We start from the raw sequence: 24458 nt of genomic DNA, 5'->3' as shown, positions 1-24458 counted from the left end.
AGACAAAAAACCTAATCACTTGCAAAATTGGTGGCAGAGCATATGGAAGTTAAAAACACCTCCCCGAACCATACTTTTCTTCTGGTGCATCCTTCAAAACAAGGTACCCACTGGGGACACTCTCACACACAGATCCATATATGGACCTCATTGGTGCACCCTATGTAAACAAAGCTTAGAAATGACAGAGCACCTGTTCCTCAACTCCAATATCACTAAACAGATATGGAGATCTATAGCTGCTATGATATGTTTCACTGGAGAATGGAAAGGAGACACTATAACAACAGCTTGGAAATCCTCGAACAATGCGCACACAGGGACTAATCTGCCATGCCTCCCTTGATTATTTGCTAGGCTATATGGTTGGCTAGAAACAAAATGACTTTCGAGGAAAGAATGGTCAGATGGCAGAGCATCTTAGCTAAAATCGTAGCATCCTACCTTGAGCTGCTAGAACATACTCTACCTTGCCCGCACAAACCTACTACTCCCAAACCAATACACCACTCCACACTGTGGGCTTTTTTTGATGGAGAAACCCAACAACAGGGGTGTGGGGGGGAAGCGGGGGTTTCTTCTTTACCTTACTGATCAACATTTCTTCAGAGCCAAACTGGGCTTAGGTGAAGGAACGAAAAACTTTGCAGAATTGATCACTCTTCGTCATCTATTACATTTTTCTCTTAATCATGAATGCAGAGATATTCAGATTTTTGGTGACTCAAATTCTATTATAAATTGGATCAACAATATCACAAGATGCCACACACACTCTTATAAACATTCTGGATGAAGTGAAGCATTTCAAATCTCTATTTAACTCCATTATTGTTCATCATATTTACAGGGAACATAACAACAGTGCTGACGGCCTTTCCATGGAGGCCACGTACTTACCAAGAGGACAGTGGATAATCCATGAACAGAGGGGTACTACACAGTACCAGTACTATCATAGACCATATATAGATCAGACATATCATTAGGTGGATGGCACCTAAATATTTTTTGTAGATTTCTGGCTATATATGATGATGTAGATATATCAGTTTATTTATGCACATCACCCTGCAAGGTGTATATATGTTGGAACTCTATACAGTATCATCCTGCGAGATGATTTTTTGTTTTTTGATACAACCATTCACAGGAATGGGATTGTAGATACTCTAGACATATTCCAAAATGACAAGTAAGGCATATGCTGTCAAGCATATACTATATGTAATTTTTCAATATTAATGAAAGATTACGATTTTTCCATGGGAAAAAAAAATAAACCCAAGGCATTATTAATATTACAAAACCAAGGAATTAATATTATAAAAACAAATGATTAATAAATTCAAGGGATTAATATACCCAACGAATCAATAAACCCAATGAGCTAATATTAAAAACCCAAACGATTAATAAACCTTAGGAATTAATATTTTAAGCTGAGGGGATTAATAAAACCAAGGGATTAAATGATAGACCACAAGAATTAGTAAATTTAAAAACTTGAAGAATGAAAAAACACAAGCATTTGATATTATGAACCCAAGGGAAAAATATTAGAAATCCAGGGGATAAAAAATTGCAAGGGATCAATATTAAAAATAAAAGGAATTAATAAAGCTTAGGAATTAATATTCTAAGCACAAAGGATTGATCAACCCACACGACTATGAATATTATAAACCCAAGGGATCAATGCACCCTAGTGATTCTTAATATTATAAAACAAATAGGTTAATAAATTGAAGGGATAAACATTGTAAACCTAAAGGATTGATATTAAACATTAGGAATGTTAATTAAACCTTAATATTGGGGATTAATAAACCCAATGGGTTAAATGATAAACCCAAGGAATTATTAATATTATAAACTTAAAGACAAATAAGCCTAATCATTTAATAGTATAAACCCAAGGAAATAGTAAACCCAAGGGAAATAGTAAACCCAACAAAATAATATTATAAACACAAAGGATTAATAAATCCAAGCGATTAATAAACTCCTTGAATCAATAAACCCAACAATCCAATACAAAAATTGAAGAGATCAATAAACCCTAAGAATTAATATTTTAAACTCAATGGTTTAATAAACCTGTTGGCATTATGGCACAAGTTTGGCACTATGGCACAGGGGTTGTCCTTGATGGCAACTCACTCAAAGGGCAGATCATAGTTCAGGCTCTCGAAATGAAAGAAAATGAGGTATATGTAGGTTGTCTTATTAAATTTGCGTATACACGTGGGTGTACCAATGAAAAGGTGCATATACATATGCATGCACTTTCATGCAAAGAAAAGTGCGTACATGTGGGAAATCTTATGGTTGGTGCATGGTATTTAGTCCGACATATTTGAACCTATGGTTTTGGTCCTTGGTATTGCATTTAAAGTGTTGAACCCAAGTATTAGTTTTCAATGGTTTTTGACCATGGTTTGAGTAAGGCCTAAGAATATAAAAAGGGAAGGAGATCATTTGGCAAGCGTATTGACTTATGTGTTGAATATCTTGAGAGGAGAAAGATCTGGATTACCGGTGATTGGTTGGTAAGTTACAGCTAGATATGAATCAAGGAGGAACCTGAGCATTACATGATGATTAAGAACTATTGATGGGTCAAGATCTGAATTCTTGAATAGTAGTATCATTGTGTGATTTTGATCTGTTATATTTGGCACATGATTAGATCTATAAATATGATAATCTGGGTATAACTGATGTCTGATTGAGTAAAAGGATAAATTATCTTTTATAGATTTGTACGCAGGTTTGACGCAATGGGGGTGTGTATACATGCAGGTTAAGGGATTGAATATTGGGTATAGACTTGCTGGCTTTGGTATACCTACATATGTACACATGTTTCTATTGATGATTTAGCATACGTATCATGAAACATGTTTTAGCTGCTTCTGTTTATTGCTACAGTGTTTTGGGTTCAGAATTGGTGTCTGGTACTATTTTCTGGTTACAACATTCTAAGAAGTTATTGGTTGATTTAGTATTTTTACAAAGGAGATTGGTTGTTTCAGATCTACTTGATGTTTGATTGATGTCCATGGATCTAGTCTGAAAATTTATGAAACGAGGTCCCTAGAAGAAAAGAGAAGGTTGTAGCCTTCTATAGGTCAGCACCTACGTACTAGTACCTTAGCTAGTACAAGAACTAAGGGGGTTGTAGCTCCCTTCCAGGAGAAGCTAGAAAATGAGAGAAGGTTGTAGCCTTTTGCAAGTTGAAGCCTGCGTGTTGGTATAAGATTGCACCAGTACAAAATCATTGTAAAAAGAAGTTTCTAATTGAAAGAAGATAGAAACATATTGTAGCAGGTGGTTTTCACCCACATTGGGTTTCCACCTTATATCTTGTGTTCTTTTGTGTGATTGTCTACACTAATTTTCTGTTCCTGCTTATTGTTATATGGTTCTGACACATAGCTTAATGATCTACATCTGAAGAATAACTTAAATTATTAGTCTGGAAGTTGCACGCAAGTTTCATTAGTCAGAGTTGCGTATACACACTATTTTCATTAACTAAAGTAGCATATACAAACTCTTGTATAAATTGAAAAAGAATTTGACTTAATAATACTGATTCACCCCCCCCCCCCTCTCAGTATTATTTTCAACAATTATAATCAGAGCAGGTCCTTCAGAAGAAGCTTGATCTCTTGAAAGAAGATCTATCATCATGAACAACTACGAAAGAGAAGCATCAATCAGGCCAATGATTTTCGATGGAACTTCATCTATTGGAAGGTAAGAATCACTGCCTATCTTCAATCTCTTGGTACAGAAGCTTGGGATATTGTGGAAACGTGATACACCTTTCCTTCAACAACTCCTACAAATACGGCTAGTAAGAAGTAGTATGAAAGAAATGCAAAGGCGGTCAATACTCTATTAGGAAGCCTATCTCAATCAGAATTCGTCAAGGTTATGCAGCTCAAAACTGCAAAAGAAATATGGGACAAGATTGTTCTGAGCTATCAAGGAAATGAATAGGTAAAACGAGCAAAACCATAAACTCTCAGAATTCAATATGAAAACCATAGAATGTACAATGACGAAAGTGTGGCTAACTATTTCCTAACAATAGATGAGATTGTAAATTGTATGAAAAATTTGGGTGAAGAAATAAAAGAAGTTGTTCTGGTTGAAAATGTCCTAAGATCTTTTTCTTCTAAGTTTGAATCAAAATTTTCCGCCATAGAATAGAAACAAAATCTACAGAGCCTTACCATGTCACAGCTACACGTAATCCTAACCACTTATGAAATGAGGAAAGGGGAACCATTAGACAAGAGAGAAGCCAAATTCAAAGCCTTAGGAAAAGGAGTTTATAATGACTTAGGACATATGTCAGAAGAAGAGGAAGAATCAAACTTTGTCAAGAACCTTCAACTGGGTTCTGGAAGATTCAAAGGTAAGCTACCTTTCAAATGTTTGGCTTGTGGAAGAGTCGGTCACTATGCTACCAAGTGTCCTCATAAAGATAATATTGACAAAGGTAAGGAACTAGTTAGATGGAACAAAAACAAAATGTAAGTAAGAACAACTATTACACACATGAAGACAGTGATGGACTTTCAAATAGCGATGAAAATGATGAAGGTAATGATTATAGACCTTTGATGGCTTTTGAAGATGATGATTTCTTGGATGCTATAGATGAAGAAAGTCTTTATGAAGAGATTTCTAAACTCAAAATTTTCTTAGAAGAGAAAAATATGATTATAGATACTCTAACATCCCAACTTGCTGAAATGGAGAAACAAAATGAAAACATAGAGTGTGAAATTGTGGGACTTAGAAAGGACATTGAGAAAATGAAAGCTCTTAATCTTATATTTGCTAAAGGATTTAAAACTTTAGATGAGATTATCAAAGTGCGGCGTTCTCCTCTAATCAAGACAGGTCTTGGGTATACTAAAGAAACATCTCAAGCACAGAAGCCATCTACCTCCAAAATTTATCTTGAGGCTGCAAGGAGAAGTGAACAGGTTGACAATCGACAACAAAGGCCTAATGGTGATCACCAGGTAAATCAGGGACAATTTACTTCAAGAATGAATAGAAATCATCAAGTAAATCGATGGTAATCTACTTCAAGGATGAGAAAAAGCTACAACCAACCATAGGTAAATCATTCTCAATTTACCTCAAGAACGAATGGCTATTACAATGGAAGGTTTGATGATCGCAGGAATTTCTCCAATGGCCAATGTTTCTCTTGTCATAACTTTGGACATAAGGCATCTCAATGCATTTCGTAAAACACCATCATGACCACAGAAGCACAAAATCGAAGGAGTGTGACTGGAATCATGAAAACAACCTACAACAACTTTTCTGCTCTTGAAAATGAAATGGAATGTTCTTTCTGTAACAACTTTGTTCATGAAGATTTTGAATGCAAGAGTAGGTTTCAACAAAAACCTCAAAAGGAGCAAGCTTCATTGAGCCCCAAAACATGGAGGAAGAAAGAACCGCGACCAGAAAGATGTGCTATAGCCCTATATGTGGAAGGACAGGAAAATCAGTGGTACATCGACAGTGGGTGCTCGAAACATATGACAGGTGATAAAGAAAAACTTCAATCATATAGCACCTTAGAAAAGGAAAAGAAGGTCTCATTTGGAAATGACATGCCTGCATTCATAAAAGGTAAAGGTTCAGCTCTTTTGAAAGAAAACGTCAAAGTTGGGAATGTTATGTATGTTGATGGCTTAAAGTATAATCTATTAAGTGTCAGTCAAATGTGTGATCAAGGAAATGAGGTAATATTTCGATCAAATGGATGTATTGTTCGTGAGCTTGATATAGGAGAAATAGTGATCAAAGCCATAAGAACTCCAAATAATTTATACATACTTATGGGAGAACAACAACAATGCTATCTTAGTAAGAATGATGAACACTGGCTATGGCATAGAAGATTGGGGCATCTAAACTTGTCTCAGATAAGGAAAGCATTTAAATATCAGGCGGCTCGTGATCTCCCTGACATCAGAATTCCAGACAATGCAATATGAAAATCATGACAGTTTGGTAAGCAAACCAAAACTAATTTCCCAGAGAAGGAAGGATCAGCTAGCAGGCCACTTGATCTTGTCCATACTGATGTATGTCGACCATCTAGGAAGAGGTCACCTCAAGGAGAAGAATACTCTATTTTGTTCATTGACGATTTTTCCAGGAATCGTTGGTTAGGACTTATGAAGGATAAAGACAAAGCTTTTAAAATTTTCAGAGCATTCAAAGCCCTAGTTGAAAACGAATCATATCGCAGAATCAAATGCCTCAGGTTTGATAGAGGTGGGGAATTTACCTCGAATGAGTTTTTCGATTTTTGTGAAGAACATGGAATAAGAAGGGAATTCTCTACCACAAGGACTCCTCAGCAAAATGGAATAGTGGAAAGGATGAATAGAACAGTCCAACAAATGGCTCGTGCTATACTTGATGAGTTTGGAACTCCCACAACCTTTTGGGGTGAAGCCACATTTGCTGTAGTTACTATTCTCAATAAGACAAATGTCTGAGTAAACAACACTAATACTCCTCACGAACTTTGGTATGGTAAGACTCCCACAGTAAAATACTTCAAAATGTTTGGGAGCAAATGCTACATCAAAAAGACTGATGAAAATCTTGGCAAGTTTGAACATAGATCAAATGAAGGCATTCTCCTTGGTTGCTCTCCCCACAGCAAAGCATACAAGTGTTACAATAAAAGACTTGGAAAAATTGTTGAAAGTATTGATGTAGTGGTTGATGAAGAAGGAAACTATCCTAGACAAGTAAAATCTGAAGATTTCGAAGATGATGAGGACTATCCATCAACATCAAATCAGATTCATGATGAAAAAGAAACCCATGAGGCACCAGAAGAACAGATAAGAATAGAAGAAAAGACTCCATCCAGATACGTTCAGAAGAATCATCCAGAATCTCAAATTTTGGGGCAGAAACAGGCAGGTGTACAGACAAGAAGAACCATTTCAGAAGCTGTAATCTGTTTAGGATTGCTCTCCTCCACTGAACCACAAAATGTAAGAGAGGCATGCAAAGATGAATGATGGGTAAAGGCCATGGAGGAAGAACTTGAGCAGATTGAAAAGAATAACACTTGGGAGTTGGTTCCTAGACCAAAAGATAAGAACGTCATAGGAACAAAATGGATATTCAAAAATAAGATAAATGAAAATGGAGATGTGATTAGGAACACGGCCAGACTTGTTTGTAAGGGGTATGTCAACAGGAAGGCATAGACTTCGAATAAACTTTTGCACCAGTTGCTAGACTTGAGGCCATAAGGATGTTCCTTGCTCTTTCTAGCTTTTAGAAGTTCAAAGTATTTCAAATGGACGTGAACTTTGCTTTTCTAAATGGAAACTTGGACGAAGAAGTATATATTCAGCAACCTGTTGATGCCCCGAAATTCGTTGCAACAACATCGGGGAAACCACCCGGTCCGGAACTTAGTGCAGCTCCTTTTCCGTTTGGAATAGTGGCTCCGACTGGGGATAATGGGACCAGTTTCCCAAAGATTATAAGTAAACGGGATGGATGAATGATTTACGATATAAGGTGATAATAAATAAATAACTAAACTACAAAAGAAATATAATAACTATAAGTTAATCCCGGGACTTATCGATTCATTTGAATACAGCGTTTGATAATTTAGGCTTACTGGCAGGCATATAGATGACACTAACAATAAGCATAAATGTTTAAATCATTTAAGATTGCTCTGCATAAGTAGTTATGCAGAGCGATAATAGCGAATTACTGCACTCAGTCATTTATATCATTGTTACGCGCATGATTAAAAGAGATAACAAATCACAAAACATTCAATAGTGATATGAAATGCAGACTTGCTGTTATATTGCATACATGTAATCAACAATAGCAAAAGTAATAACACAGCAATTCATATAATAGAAAAGAGAACAGATACAGATAATAGTACCATGCAAGCTGTTTGATCAATCCAATATATTAATCGCTATGTCGCGGTTCTTCCTTCAGACCAGAAAGCATTCCAAGCAAACGACAATAGTGCACAATTTACTTAAAACAGCCTTCCAAGTAAAATTAAGAACCAGTGGTCGCGTTTCAAAAAGAATATAGACTGAAGCACAATAGTGCAAACTTCAGCCTTTAAGTCTTTTACAAAATTTTACGACCCTTTCCAAAACAATGAAAGGGTCTATAAATACTATGCTAATCTAAAATATCTAAATATCTAAAACTGAAAAACAACTAAATCGGCATTAACAAATATCATTTTGCATTTTGGTGATTCGGCAGTCGGCGGCGATGCTTCAGTCAGAGGTCTCTTTGCCTTTACTCCTTCGCTGACATATCGCCAGCTTTGGCTCTACTTCTGGTGGAGTATTGAGGCGTGAAGTCAGCTGTGCATCATATGTGGCATCTCGAATATCGGCAATCAGGTATCGGAGAGCATCTGTTAGACAATTAAGAGCCGACCTTTGAGAATGTGGTTTAATCAGGAAATGCCAGTATGCATCGGCGGTCAAGGTATTTACTCCAGTAATTAACCGCCCTTGTTTCTCCAGATCAGGGTAATTCCTGTGCTCCAGCATGTTTGTCGTTGTTATGTTTCCAGGTGTGCATTGTGAAATCATGTTTGCCAGATACAATGTATCATTGACTAGATTGATCATGTTACTGGCAATCATTTTGCATCTGGAGGCTGCTCTTTCTGCTTTCATCATCTGTGTGTTCCATTCCATGAAGAGTATGTCCTTGTATGTTACACAGATTCGGGAGAAATTTGCGGCTTGCCCTTCTGGAGTGTCTTGCCATTCAATATACTCTGTTATATCGTCTTCAGCCTGATCCAACTTACTTCTGGCTTTCTCGATTTGTTCACACACTGCTGTAGATGTTTCACACAGTGATTCAGCTTCAACATGTTGTTGGCATAAGATCCTGATTTGAGATATCAGTGCGCTGTTTATTCGAGTTGCCTCTGCTCTGAAATCATTGATACTCCTGGCGCTCTTAATACCTTCAAGCTGAGCTGATAGCTGAATTATTTGCTCGTCTTTAGCTTGTATCATCAGCTCATTCGATGCCTTCAACTGGGATAATGCCTCTGACAATTCTTTTGCTTTCTGAATGTCACTTTGGTCTATCCTCAGCTGTTCAATTTGCTAGGTTAACAAATGATTCTCTTGTTGTTGGGCCAGCAATTGTTCCTCTGCCTGCGCTGCCTTATTCCTTGCCTCTATCACTTCTGCTTGTAATGCGTATATCTCATGCTCTTTAGTCTTCAAAAGAAGACTTACTTCGGATGCTTTGTCAATAGTTGCCGCTGAATAAGCTCCCGCAAATTGGGATAGCTTTGTCAGATCTTCAGAGGGATCCAATTCTCCCTTCCAGACCACATTGCCCATGATTGTTTGCTCAGGCAAAATAGAAGGTTGATCAAGCCTTCGCCTTTTCCTCGAGCGCCTTACAATGGCTCTATGCTTTGGGCTGTATAAAATGTCTAGAGGAGGAATTTCCTCCACCTGAAGATCAATTTGATCGGATGGGTCTTGAGTGATTACCTCTACATTCTGTACCATGGGTGAGCCGCTGGTTCCTTCTAGAACCGGAGAAGAAGTAGTATTGGGAGTCTTAGAGGCGTCTGAGTCTTTGGAGGCTTCCTTACCACTTATAATGGAATCGAATTGGTTCCATTCTTTAATTAATTCAGGATCAGTAGAGATTTTCTCACTTTGTTCTGTGTGAGCTTTACTTTGTTCTTTCTCCCGTTCAATCCTCTGATGTTCCTCCAATGCCTTCCGCTGTTGCTCCTCTTGTGCTCTTTGCTGTTGTTCCTCCAATTCCCTTTTCTGCCTATCTTCCAGTTCTTTCTTTGCTTTCTCTTCTTCTTCTCTTTTCCTCTGTTCTTCTAACTCCTTTTGCTTTCTTTGCTCTTGTTCAATTTGTGCTTTTTGCTGCCTTTCTATCTGCTCTCTTCTTTGCTTCTCTGCTTGTAGCTTGTTTTGCCTTTCCTCCTGTTGTCTATCATATTCTTTAGTTGTAACAGGAGATAGGTGTATTTGCTTCTGACCAGACTCGCTTGAGGAAGATGTTGGGGTTGTGGATAATAAATCTAGAGGCAAAGTTTGCAACCTTTGGTTTCTAAGTTTATTAAATTCAGTTAACTCCACATCTTCATATCTCAGTGAAGCGAGTTGTCTGACTTGGCTTATTGAATCGGCACTCATGAACAGGTCGTCAAACTGGTCTTCTTGATGAACAACCTTTGACAGCTTGGCCTGTTCCAAGGCAATGAAAGCAGTCTTTTTTGGATCATAAAGTCTGTTTGGAATAGAAGCCAGGGATATCAATTGGAGTTTTGCTGCTTCCTTTTCTGCATGTTTGTAATTCAGCAGCGTATAAACTCCAATTCTTAAAGGAAAAGAGGGACATCCTCTCTTCTTCTCCTCCTTGAGAGTTTGTGTGACACTCTCAGACATAATCTGGTAGGAGATTTCCCGGGCTAACAGTTTATCTGGGACGTACAGGGGGAGGACATGTGGCCTAGCCTTGCTTCCAAAAACTCTAATATAGGTAAAATGCTCTTCGCCGAACCAATGGGCTACGGCTGGGAGATCAAAAGAAGCTTCATAGGAAATTCTAGGGATAGGTCTGTCAAAAATAGAATAGTGAACGGGAACCATAAAACCATTGCAAATTTGATACAGATGGTCTTTGTGGGAGGGTTTCCACAATTTCCGATGGTACAAGTGAATGGGTGTTGGGTCATGGGTTGTCCATTTCCAACCAAGGACAGGAAACTCAGAATTAAAACAAAGGGTATCCATAATGTAAGCAGAGTAATAGAAGGGTGGGATTTTTCTCTCAGTGACTCTGGTTTTGGCCCTAAACTCATGAATAGCTATGACCAATTTATCAGACAAAATAGTGGCCCAATCCATGATTATACTATTGACGGCCGCTTCCATTAAAGGAACCATATCAATATGAATATTTGCAAAGTCATGAAATCCCCACAATCTACACATCATAATCCCGGCGTAGCAATAAGGTGAAGCCAAAGAAGCATTGGAGTACTTACCCGACATATCATGCTTGTGTTTAGCTGGATTCTGCCTCCAATCTCGGAGAGGTTCGGATGGCGATTCATTCTCCTTCGCGAATTTTTCCAAAAAGGCTCTATTATAGACTAGCTCGGGTTGAGGTAAATGATACATCCGTCTCAAGTCATCAGGCTTGAAGGAACCGAAAATCCTTCCATCCTTAGTATGGAAGGTTCTATCAGTGAGAGTAATTTCTTCAATTGCCCAATGTACCACATCAGTATAAGGCAAGACTTGTTCTCTGGCTGCTATTCTGTGCAGAAAGGAGTCAGCCAAATCTTTAAGAGTCGCCTCAGACTTTCTTAGTTCATCCACACTAGCCTCCGTTACTGTCTTTTCTGGTTGTTCTGCTTCTAGCAAATTGTATGTACCTTGCCATGTAGTACCAAGAAGACCAGTGCATGTAGTATCTGAGATCAAGCCTTTCTTTGAAACCATAGCAGCTTGGCCTGAGACAGGTGTCGGAGTAGAACCTGCCACCTTTTTGAACTTCTTTCCCATCATATTCAGACTTCTCTCGGTTGAATTCTACACAAATGCAAGAGAAATCGTAATCAAAGAAATAACAATGACGATCCATAACGGGATAGATATATAACTTGAAGCGTGGTGAGATTAATTCTAAAAGTGGCTGCGGATCTAATGATTTGAGAGGGCACCGCAGATGCAATGATGGTGATTTTACAGCCTGCAGCTCCATAAATGACCATTACTTAAGTTATTAAACCGAATGACCCCTTAAAGCGTGCAATAGATTTCTTCAAAGGTCTAATCGTAATTGCTCATTAATTCGAAGGGGCAAAGCTTTAAATACGCATGCATTACCTTATCCCTTTACTTAACGACATTTTGAAATTTGTGCTTTTGTCAAATCGGATTTAAATATAACTTTAATGCTTTGAAATAATCACCTTTTTTTTAGGAGTTCTGGTCATCATTAAGCGTCATCGCATCGCATCGGGAGTGTGAGTGACATTATCATTTGGGAGAGATCTTGGCGAATGCCGATTGCGACATTGTATCATATTAGCGCGCGAACATAATCCCTAAATGCATATCAATTGATTTACCGACTACCGATAGCGATATCACATCGCATCGGGAAAAAGATCTGAATGTCTTATGAAGATGTATGGGATTCTGCCGACTACCGATAGCGATATCGCAACGGGTCGAGGCTTAAAAGACTTTTCATAAGAGGCAGCGCCGATTTTTGATCACCGATATCGTGTCGCATCGGGGAAAAGATGTGTGCTTTTTCTGTGTGTGCATTGGCTATCGCCGATGGCCGATAGCGATATCGCATCGGAAAGAACGGTCTTGCGATTGCTTTTTCGGACTTAACCAAAAATTGCTTATTATTTGTTCAAAAAGGTTTTTGTTAACAAATTCATTTGATTATCATACCTTTTTCGAACAAATTCATTAATGCCAATTAAAATTTTTAAAAGGGACCCATTTCATATGTTAATTGTTTGTGATAAAAATGTTATGAAATGGGGGGTTGTTGTAGGGCACAACACAACCATATGGGTTTATCCTTGGAAATGATACAAAGCTTGTATGCAAACTCAAAAAGGCTCTCTATGGCCTTAAACAGGCTCCAAGGGCTTGGTATTATCGCTTGGATAAGTACCTCCATCAACAAGGTTTTATAAAAGGATCAACAGACAACAATCTATATATAAAAATTAACAATGATAAGCCGCTAATACTTGTTGTGTATGTTGACGATATCACCTTTGGTAGTAATGAAGAAGACATGAGTCAAAATTTTGCCTTGGTGATGCAGAAAGTGTTTGAAATGTCCATGCTTGGTGAGCTCACATATTTTCTTGGTTTACAAGTCCAACAAAACAAAGATGGTATTTTTCTATCACAAACCAAGTATCTCAAGCATATCTTGAAGAAATATGGGATGGAAGATTCGAAACCAGTGTGCACCCCTATGGTAATAGGATGCAGCCTCAGCGCAAATGATGAATCAGAAATAGTACATCAACCAACCTATAGATCCATGATTGGTAGTCTTCTCTATCTAACATGTACCTGACTAGACATTATGCATGCAGTGGGAATAGTTGGAAGGTTTCAGGAAAATTTAAAGGAAACTCATCTTTAGCAAGTTAAGAGAATTTTCAAGTATCTTCAAGGAACTCAAAACTATGGCTTATGGTATCCTAGAGATACTGATCTCACACTTCATGCATATACAGATGCAGATTGGGCAAGAAGCGTGGATGACAGAAAAAGCACTAGTGGCGGAGCATTCTTCATGGGTCCTAGATTAGTATCTTGGTTCAGCAAGAAATAGAGTTCAATTGCATTATCTACAGCTGAAACAGAATATGTAGCTGCTGCATCTTGCTGCACACAACTCCTTTGGATGATGCAAACATTGCAAGACCTTCAAATCACTTGTACTCCACCTATCTCGATTTTTTGTCATAATACAAGTGCAATCAATATTTCAAAGAATCCTGTGATGCATTCAAACACGAAGCACACATACCTATCAAGTATCATTTTCTCCAGGAACAAGTGCTTGAACAAAAGGTTAGATTGGAGTATGCTCCCTCTAAGGAACAAGTTGCTGATATCCTCACCAAACCACTGCCCAGGGAGACATTTGAATACCTCAGACAGAAGCTGGGGGTAGTTGGTGCATCATCTTGCTATTGAATCTTGTCTGTTTCAGAAAAGTGGATGTACACGAGTTGAATGAGGCAGATCCACGTACATACGCCAGGTTATGAAGGTACAATCACATATATGCTATTGAAGAAAAGCAGTAGGGCCAGGCTAAGGATGAAAAGAGTCTGATATGGGTCTGACAGAGACCATCTGGCACAGGTTTAGGGGGAGCATATATTCTTCTAATAATGCATTGTTGGCATTATCTTAGAAGATCTTGGTTTAAATTCATAGTTTGTTTGACTTCAGGTGGAACAAGTGCAGAAGGAGAACATGGGTGCTGGTCTGAATAATGATTGTCAAATGTTGCTGATGTTAGTTGTTGATAACTGTCAAAGTCTTGTTGTAGATATTTTGTCTCTATGTCTTATAATTTTTTTATCAAGGTCATGTAACGGCCTATTTTTGGTTTCCCCACTATGCCTAGGATGAATGATGTGATTTACCTATTTGTCATGTGTAAATATCTGGTGTATCCCCACTTGGTTGGGTGGACGATTGAATCCCCACTTTGTTGGGAGATGGATGTATGTATGAGTCTTTGGTGATAGGAAGGTCTTTTAAAGTCATGTTTCTTGTATAGATCATCTTCTTGCAGATCTTGCCTACAGTTAGGGGGAGCTTGGACAACACAACAAAGCAAAGGATTCAACATGTACTCAGGGGGAGCACAACCCTTTGCCCTTGATGTCAAAGGGGGAGAAAGCTTTTGAGTGACTTGGGGTTGCCATCAAGTCCAAAGGAGGAGATTGCTGGCATTATAGCATAGGTTTGGCACTATGGCATAGCTGTTATCCTTGATGGCAACTAACTCAAAGGGAAAATCAGAGTTCAGACTCTCTGAATGAAAGAAAATGAGGTATACGCAGGTTCTCCTTATTAAAGTCACGTATACACACGGGTGTACTGATCAAAAGGCGCGTATACGTATGCACACACTTTAATGCAAAGAAAAGCACGTACATGTGGGAAATCTTATGGTTGGTCCATGGTATTTAGTCCGACATATTTGAACCTATGGTTTTGGTCCTTGGTATTGGATTTAAAGTGTTGAACCCAAGTATTGGGTCCCTAGTATTAGTTTTCATTGGTTTTGGACCATGGTTTGAGTAACGCCTAAGAATATAAAAAGGGAAGGAGATCATTTGGTAAGTGTATTGACTTACGTGTTGAACATCTTGAGAGGAGAAAGATCTGGATTACTGGTGATTGGTTGGTAAGTTATAGTTGGATCTGAATCAAGGAGGAACCTGAGCATTACATGATGATTAAGAACTATTGATGGGTCGAGATCTCAAGGCTTGAATAGTACTATTATTGTGTGATTTTGATCTGTTATATTTGGCGCATGATTAGATCTATAAATATAATAATCTAGGTATAACTGATGTCTAATTAAGTAAAAGGATAAATTATCTTTTATAGATCTGTACACAGGTTCGACGCAGTGGAGGCACATATACACGCAGGTTAAGTGAGTGAGGACTGCGTATACACTTGTTGGCTTTGGAATAGCTGTGTATGTACGCATGTTTCTATTGATGAAGTAGCATACATCTCTTAAAACATGTTTTAGCTACTTCTGTTTATTGTTGCGGTGTTCTAGGTTCAGAATTGTTGTCTGGTACTATTTTCTAGTTACAACATTCCGAGAAGTTATTGGTTGGTTCAGTATTTGTACAAAGGAGATTGGTTGTTGTAGATCTACTTGATGTTTGATTGATGTCCATGGATCTAGTCTGAAAATTTATGAAACAGGGTCCCTGGAAGAAAAGAGAAGGTTGTAGCCTTCTGTAGGTTAGTACCTACGTACTAGTACCTCAGCTAGTACAAGAACTAAGGGGGTTTTAGCTCCCTTCCAGGAGAAGCTAGAAAATGAGAGAATGTTGTAACCTTCTACAGGTTGAAGCCTATGTGCTGGTATAAGACTGCACCAGTAAAAAATCATTGTAAAAAGAAGTCTTTAATTGAAAGAAGATAGAGACATGTTGCAGCAGGTGGTTTTCACCCACATTGGGTTTCCACCTTATACCTTGTGTTCTTTTGTGTGATTGTCTGCTCTACTTTTCTATTCCTACTTACTGTTATATGGTTCTGACACACAACTTAATGATCAACATCTGAAGAATAACTTAAATTATTAGTCTAGAAGTTGTACGTGAGTTTCATTAGTCAGAGTTGCGTATACACGCTGTTTTCATTAATTGAAGTAGCGTATACAAATTCTTGTATAAATTGAAGAGGAATTTCACTTAATAATATTGATTCACCCCTCCCCTCTTAGTGTTATTTTCAACAAAACCAAAGGGATTATTACTATTATAAACCCAAGGAATAGATATATCCAACCATTTAATATTATAAACCTAATTAATTAGTGAAACCAAGGGATAAATATTAAAAACCTACGGGATCAAGAAGCACAAGGGATCAATATTACCACTAGTACAAAATGAGTAATTAGTTACTAAGAAACAACTAAAATTTGCATATAAGTGACCATTTTTTAGTCGGTGACCAACATTTAGTCATTTTTAGCTTAGTCATTACTTGGTTTCCTCAATTTTACCATCTATTAGTATATTAAGTCATAAATTTGGTCATTAATTTTTCGTTCGTTTAGTCATTAAATGTCGCAATTAATAACCAAATATATAACAAAATATCTTGCTATATGAATCCTTGAGGAAGGCAATTAATGACCAAAATTTTGGTCATGTTATAAGATACTGTAAATTAGCTACCAATAGTCATATATATGCCAATTTTAGTCATCATTTAAAACCAATTAATGACCTCGAAAATATGTCTAAATTTTAGGCGTGTTATAAGATGCTGTAAATTAGCTTCTAATAGTCATATATATGCAAAATTTAGTAATTATTTAACAATAAAAAAATTATCATTTGCAGTGGTCATTTATCTTTTTTTGGTATTTTCATATTCATTATATAAATGACAAATTCAGTAGCTTCTATTCACTTCATTTAATTTCATTCACAATCATTATAAACGACTAATTTATACATATATTCATTTTATTCATTTTCATCATTAATTAATATAAACTACTAATTTAGTAGTTTTAGATTGATTTTATGTGTTTATTATTAATCACCGTAAATTAAGTAGTATGATTTTGCGACTATATTTTAAGAAAATGTCACACAATATGCATGGTTGTCTAATATGATAACGCAAAGTTACATATGTTAATTACAAGACTAAATAATATCAAGTGCAAATAAAAAAAAATTCAACCATATAAATTTTATTATATAAGGTATAAAGTATTACAATATGAGTTTCCAACTTAATATGGGTTGGACTACAATTTACACATGAAATATTGTTCATCATTTCAAAACATTATCATTGTGTTGCCAAAGCATTGCAAGTGAATTCACCAACTCTGAAGGCTTGACCTTCAGTCTCTATGAGTGTGTCGTATGCAAGATGTTGGCTCTAAGGGTACCACTAGACAGATTGTCTTCTCTCTCTGATTTTTCATTTGTCGCTCTAGTGTTATTCTTCTCCTCTTTCTTCAATTGTTGCTTCTTACCATCAATATTGGGTTCCTCTCCTGAAAATGAAATAAGATATAATGCAGAGTATAAGACATGAAAGATGATGAATAATTAAATATAGAATAAAGTAGAATATAAAATATTTATATTACATATACCTCAACATTCGATAGTGGCGACTATATGGCTAGATGACCCATATAAGCAAAGCAAATAAAATGTCAACATAGAAAATGGAATTGTAGGGGGATTCATCATGCATGCTAGGAATTTTTTTGTCTGTACACATCATATTTCTCACTTCTAATTGTATCAAAAACAAAGAGTATGCACAATGACATGTAGTGACATGTGGGTGTCAATTTGACTCAATGATATGCTTGATTTTTTAACCAACTCCAGACCTACCACAATGAAATTAAGAGAGACAAGGAAACAAGAAGGACTATGAGTAAATGAAATTAGAGACTTTAGGATGCAACTCAATTGTACATGAACGTAACGATAATTATTTGCAGCTTCCTGGTCACCGATGAGCATCAAATCACACTGTGAAAATTTCCTTACTTTATGATAATTTGGTTGCACCTACACTAATCCTCTGTAGTAGTCCCTGGAATTGCATATAGATATAATTTTAGAAACAATATTAGTCCTGCAATTCTTCCCTATATGGATCATCTTTATGTAGATTATCTTCTGGATACATCGCATTAGGTTTCTTTCTGATCGACGTTTTGAACCAGCAACGATGGTTCATCTTCAGGATGTGAAATATTATTGAAAGACTGTTCTCATTTTTACACACATATAGAGATGAGATGCTTAGCTGACAGATATTAGAATTTAAATTTTTTTAATTTATTTTATTATGTTTTAATTATAATTTTAATTGTTTTGTTATATTTTGCTAATTTTAATTATATTTTGTGATATTTAGGGATTTTAAATTCATTATCTAATTATTATTTTTTATTAGGGTTATGTTTATATTAATTATATTTTTAATTAATTTTATAATTAGTTTAATTATATTTATTTTAATTAATTTTAATTATTTATTTGTTTTTAATTATTTTCATTGTATTTATTTTAATTAATTAATTATTAATCTTAATTGTTATTAATTTTAATTGTTATAATTGTCTAGTGCATTATCTAAATTATAATGGATTAGATTTTTAATTAAATGTCAATAAGAAAGAAGCCTAATGCGATGTATCTGGAAGATAATCTAAATAATGATGAAACTCACAGAAACCTCAAAGACAAAATGGATCATCTTTGTCCCCCCTATTGATAGTTATTTTTCAAGGCAACAAAATAGAACTCTCCAATTGCATCATCGCCTTTCAAAACAATGCTTGAGTATTTCCAGGTGATTGTTGAACCAGTATCTACTCATGTCCATCAAATCCTTGATTTGTCTCCATTGTAAAAACCTCTTTTCATAATAAAATTATAAATTCCACATCTACATTCCTCGTCCCCGACATAGCAATTATTTACAGTGGAATACTTTATCATTGTTCCTTCGTTCCAATAGAGATCCACTAATGTGGCATGGATATGATTGGCGTCATAAAATGGTATAGTTCATCCTTCAATATATGTCACAAAACTCCTCTCACCTCACAGAACTACTCTCATCTACAAAAATAAGAGTCCTCTCAAAATGCTTGGTCTCCATCTCATTCATCCTAAAATAAGTGGATATTTCCATGGGTGACAAAGTGTGCTTGGATATTTAATAGAAGGAGCTATCACTAGAAAGTTAAAAATACAATGCAACATAATGATTATCAGCAAAAGAAACAACCCTACCAATCTACTCGCTAACTAGATAAAGTTACTCCTGAATTACCTCTTATAATGAAAGAAAAAAGGATAACCTCAACTACCTATAGAGTCTACCTATGCATGGTAGCCATTAAAACACTATGGAAAACAACATCTACAACAACGTTGGTCAATCTCTTCTTCTAGTCAAGGGCATGCCCAACTTTTGAAAAGTATTAAGCAGGTCAGGGTCCACCTCATCCAGGCTCCTCTTCTTCTTCTACTCTCTCTGTTTAGGTTCAGAATAATATCAAAGGTCTTTGAAATTGATGGGTGGGTAAAAGTTATCAGACCATTGAGTTCTTCCATTTCTAATCATTGTCTGTAAGAATTGAATCTAAATTGCAAAAGTCGTTCAGGTTCCCCCTTTAGCCGAAATTAACCTAAGATTTGGAGAATTGTAAGGTTTGACGGATCTAAGTATGTTATACTTAAAATATAGTAACATGGTTTAAATTTGTAAGCATTCAAATCATAATCTAAGTTTGAAACAGAAAAGATTTTATGTTCATGATTACAAAAAAAAATAATTTCATGTAACAAAGTTTGAGGAAGGTCTAGCATCTGCGTCCTACCAGAAAATTATCTTGCATCACTTGAGCCATTTTAATTTAGGCATGGTAGAGTCCATTACACAAACAATCAACCACTAAAAAAAGGTGAAAAGAAAAGAAAATCATGCATTTTGACCTTAGAAACATTAGGGAAGAGTGCACTGATCTGTACAATAAGGACATGAAAAATGCTTACTTGTCCACTGTATTTTGATGAATTTTTGGCCGCAATCGAGATCTGCATTATCATAATCATTAAACCCTTTATACAATAAGGACATGCAAAAGGCTTACTTGTGCATTGTCTATCATAATCGTTAAACCCTTTGTACAATAAGGACATGCAAAACGCTTACTGTCCTTTGATGAATTGTTGGCCACAATAAAGATCTACATTATCATAACCATTAAACTCTCAACTCTAGACAAAATTTATGATTTGATCATATAAACCCTCAAAATTATTTACCCATAACAACAAAAATCCTCTTTAGTAAAAAGGAAGAATAGAGTCCAAATTCATATCCATATGCAAATTACCAAAATTTCATAATCATTAAACCCTCAACTCTAGATAAAATTTATTCTTTGATCATATAAACCCTTGAAATTATTTACCCATAAGAACAAAAATCTTCTTTAGTAAAAAGGAAGAACAAAGTCGAAATTCATACGCAATGACCTTCTGCTTATCATAATCAGTAAACCCTCAACTCTAGATAAAATTTATGTTATATATACCTAGGGGGATAAAGTAAATTTATGTTATATATACCTTAAGGGTCTTGATATCAATAAAGTGAATCATTTCTATATTTGATCTTATTGTCTCTGGGTTTATTTCTATTATCATATATTTTTGGATCAGAGCTATAACAATTGGTATCAGAGCACTTTCTTGGGCAAACCGTGGAGAATTGTTTTTATTATTTTTGCAAGGTTTCGGGGGCGGCGAGTTTGCATATCAGATATGTAACTTTTGGTGCAAGATCTGTAAATTATAATTGCAGATTTGGATTCTATGTGAAAAAATACCCGATTTCAAAAAAAAAATCGGTCGAATCAGAGTCCGGATGAGGGAGATATCACTGATCTAAAATCAGTGGGGTTGCAGCCAATTTTCAGGGCAGCGATTTTGCGGCGCATATCTAGACGTCCTGGTACAAGATCTACAAAATCTAATTGTATATATAGATTCTTTGGGAAAAAATACCCAACTTAAAAAAAAAAATCAGTCGAATCGGAGTCCGGATGAGGGAGATATTGCTGATTTAAAATCAGCTCTTTTTTGCAGAAATTTTGGTGACGGTGGGAGAGTAGCAACACAAATCTGAAATTCCAAGTGTCTGGATCAAGATTTCTATCACATGGGCGGATGCCGAATGATTGTTCCATTTCTAAAAACAGGTTATAATAGAGATTCTGAGCAATATTGACGAAACTATGACAATTTCAAATTTTCGCCAAAGTAAGTGAATTTTTTCAAACCCTCTTCATGGAATATTTTGCTGGAAAAGATGATAGCCTTACTATTGAAGAATTCATACAAAGCCTAAAGAAAATATATAAAGAGGAGAACTGGATGTTTATGGTACGACTTTTTTTGGAAGACGAGGCCGCCATATGGTGGAACTCACTGGACTATATAGCCTTGAGCAAAATCTCAAATGAAGAAATGGAAAAACTCCTTATGGACAAATGGTCTGAGACTAGAAAACAAGATAAGGGAAAACATGTGGGGTTATTTCCTACTAGTATATCGTTATTGCAGGTTCATGGATTGATTCAGAAAGAGAAAATCATTGTTTCTATAAATCCTAGTTGCAAGCATAATTTCATCAATGTTAATTTGGCAAACAAATTGCAAGTTCCAGCTAAACAAATTGAAAGTACACAGGTTGATGATGAGTTTGTTCAAATTTATAAGGATTTGAAGCTTTCTATGGATAAGTATGTGTTGCATGGTGATTTTTATGCTTCAGAAATGGATAATATGGATGTTGTTTTGAGATATCCTTGGATGGAATCCGTGGGTACTATCAATATTAATGTGCAGAAGAAATTCCTGAAGCTATGGTATGAAAAGAAGAAAATTACATTACAGGATATTTCCATCCATAAACAGGTAGAGCACATGGAGGCTGAAGCATAAGATGTTCAAGGGACTGACAGATCAGATGATGAGCCTTTGATGATCGACAATCAAACACAAACAGAGGCTGCAGAAGAAAAGGTTATAGGTGATGATACATCAGAGGAGGGCTCAGTGGTTGAAGTCATATTGAAAAAGAAGACACCACAACAGGCACCACAGCAGGGTGAAGTCAAGCAAAAGCCATCGTGGGTTAAAACTTCAACATATCATCACCCACATCACCCCGCAAGACAACCGTCAAGATGGAAACCAAGTAGTCACATGATGGATAGAAAGGAGAGACGATCCACCTACTACACATCAACACAGAAGAACTGCCACAGTCAACTTCCATCTCAAGCGAGCGAGGCACCAGCGAGATCGAGGGTTCACCTTTCTCTTGGATGGCTAGATGCACGTGCATGGTATCAGTGGACTACTCTTTTGAGTAGATCTTATTATTTGTGTTCTTCCCATGTTTCGGGGACGAAACATCCTTAGGGGGGTGGAATGTTATATACCTAGGGGGGATAATATGGGGTACCAAGGGAGGTACCCAAGGTAATAATGTAATAATGGGATGGGCCATAGTAATAAATAAGGTGGTTAACCCATGTCATGTAAGGGACCACAAGTAGTTAATAAGAATGTAATGGGCCCATGGTATTAGTTGATGGTATGAGGGAACCATGGCATTGATGCATGGTATTGTATGTATGAGGCCTATATAGAGGCTAGAGACTCCACATAGAGAGATATGAACTGAAGTATTATTGTATGAACAGGCATATGGCTTGTGGAGTGTTCTCCTTCCTTAAGGAGTGAATGTATGGTGTTGCCCTACCTTAAGGGTTTTGAGATTAATAAAGAAGCATTTATCTATATTTGATCTTGTTATTCTTGGGTTATTTCTATTCTCATATATCTTTTTGATCAGATCTATAACAATTTATGCTTTGATCATATAAACCCTAGAAATTATTTACCCATACAAACAAAAATCCTCTTTAGTAAAAAGGAAGAACAATCATAATCATTAAACCCTCAACTCTAGATAAAATTTATTCTTTTATCATATAAACCCTTGAAATTATTTACCCATACAAACAAAAATCCTCTTTAGTAAAAATGAATAATAGATTCTAGATTCAAAATTCATACCCATATACAAATTAGCAAAATATCCATGCCCAATGACCTTGCCCTTCCTCAATCTAATTGTTGATTCTCTCCTAAGGTGTTTGCCATGAAAATTCCATTTGGGGTTTGAATCCCATGAAATCCATAGATCACGTTGATGGTCTTCCTTCTTCTGGAATTTCCACGCAAATATAGACAAGGCAAAGAAAAATACAACGCTGCAATCTGATTTTGTAATCTATGAATATTTTATTTGAACCCAGTGCTAAAATGGAAATGAAAAATTAAAGAAATATTTATAATAGAAAAAATAAAAGAAATATTAATAATAAAAAATAAAATATATAAATTGCAACTCGGTTAAATAATTTACTTTTAATAATAATTTATTATTTTTTCATAAGACACTAAATTAAAAAGGAGAAGAGAAGTCAAAAGTGATGTTGGGATGAGTGTAAACATTTAAATATGACCTGAATTAATAATAAAAAGTTAAATTAATAAAAATAATAAAATTTTATTTGTTATATATTGATTTTGTTATTAACTTGTAAATAGGATTTGTTACAAGACCATGGGCCAATACCATGGCTTATCAATAGTACAATTCCAAAAACATAACTTGTTTCACAACCAAAATATTTTACAACAATATGACAAGATTCTTAATCGTGGATATTCATGCCCACATTAAGGTAGACATTATTAACTAGTAAAAAATAGCCTTTGTTACAATGCAATGGGTCATTACCATGGATTATCAATACCAAATGCCCAAAAAACATAAATTATTTCACATTCAAATATTTTATAACAATATGAAAAGATTTTTAACCATGGATATTAACTTGTAAATTCACTTCGTTACAATACCATGGACCAATACCATGCCTTATCAATACCACATGTTAAAAAACCATAACTTATTTCATAGTAGAAATATTTTATTTTAATTTAATATTACAACATTTTTTTAATTGAATCTAAAAGGGAAAATGTTATAATTAGAACCATCTATCCTCCAGACTACTAAAAATATTCCAATCGAAACTAAATTAAGGTTTTAATAAAATTAAGCTAAGATGGATCTATGTCAGTTATATATATCAGTTATCTCTCTCTCTCTCTCTCTCTCTCTCTCTCTATATATATATATATATATATATATATATATATATATATATATATATATCTGTATATATATATATATATATTATATATATATATATATATATATAACTGACATAGATCCATCTTAGCTTAATTTTATTAAAACATCGATTATTTCATAGTCAAAATATTTTATAACAATACCACATGCCCGAAAAACATAAATTATTTCACAATCAAATATTTTATAGCAATATGACAAGATTGTTAACCATGGACATTCTCCCTCACTTTAACATGGATATTAACTTGTAAATCCATT

This window comes from Pinus tabuliformis, chromosome X, assembly GCF_031772625.1.
Source record: "Pinus tabuliformis cultivar Carrire ecotype Pingquan chromosome X, CPIR1, whole genome shotgun sequence".
Lineage (NCBI taxonomy): Eukaryota > Viridiplantae > Streptophyta > Pinopsida > Pinales > Pinaceae > Pinus > Pinus tabuliformis.
Note: the sequence above shows the minus strand (reverse complement) of the source record.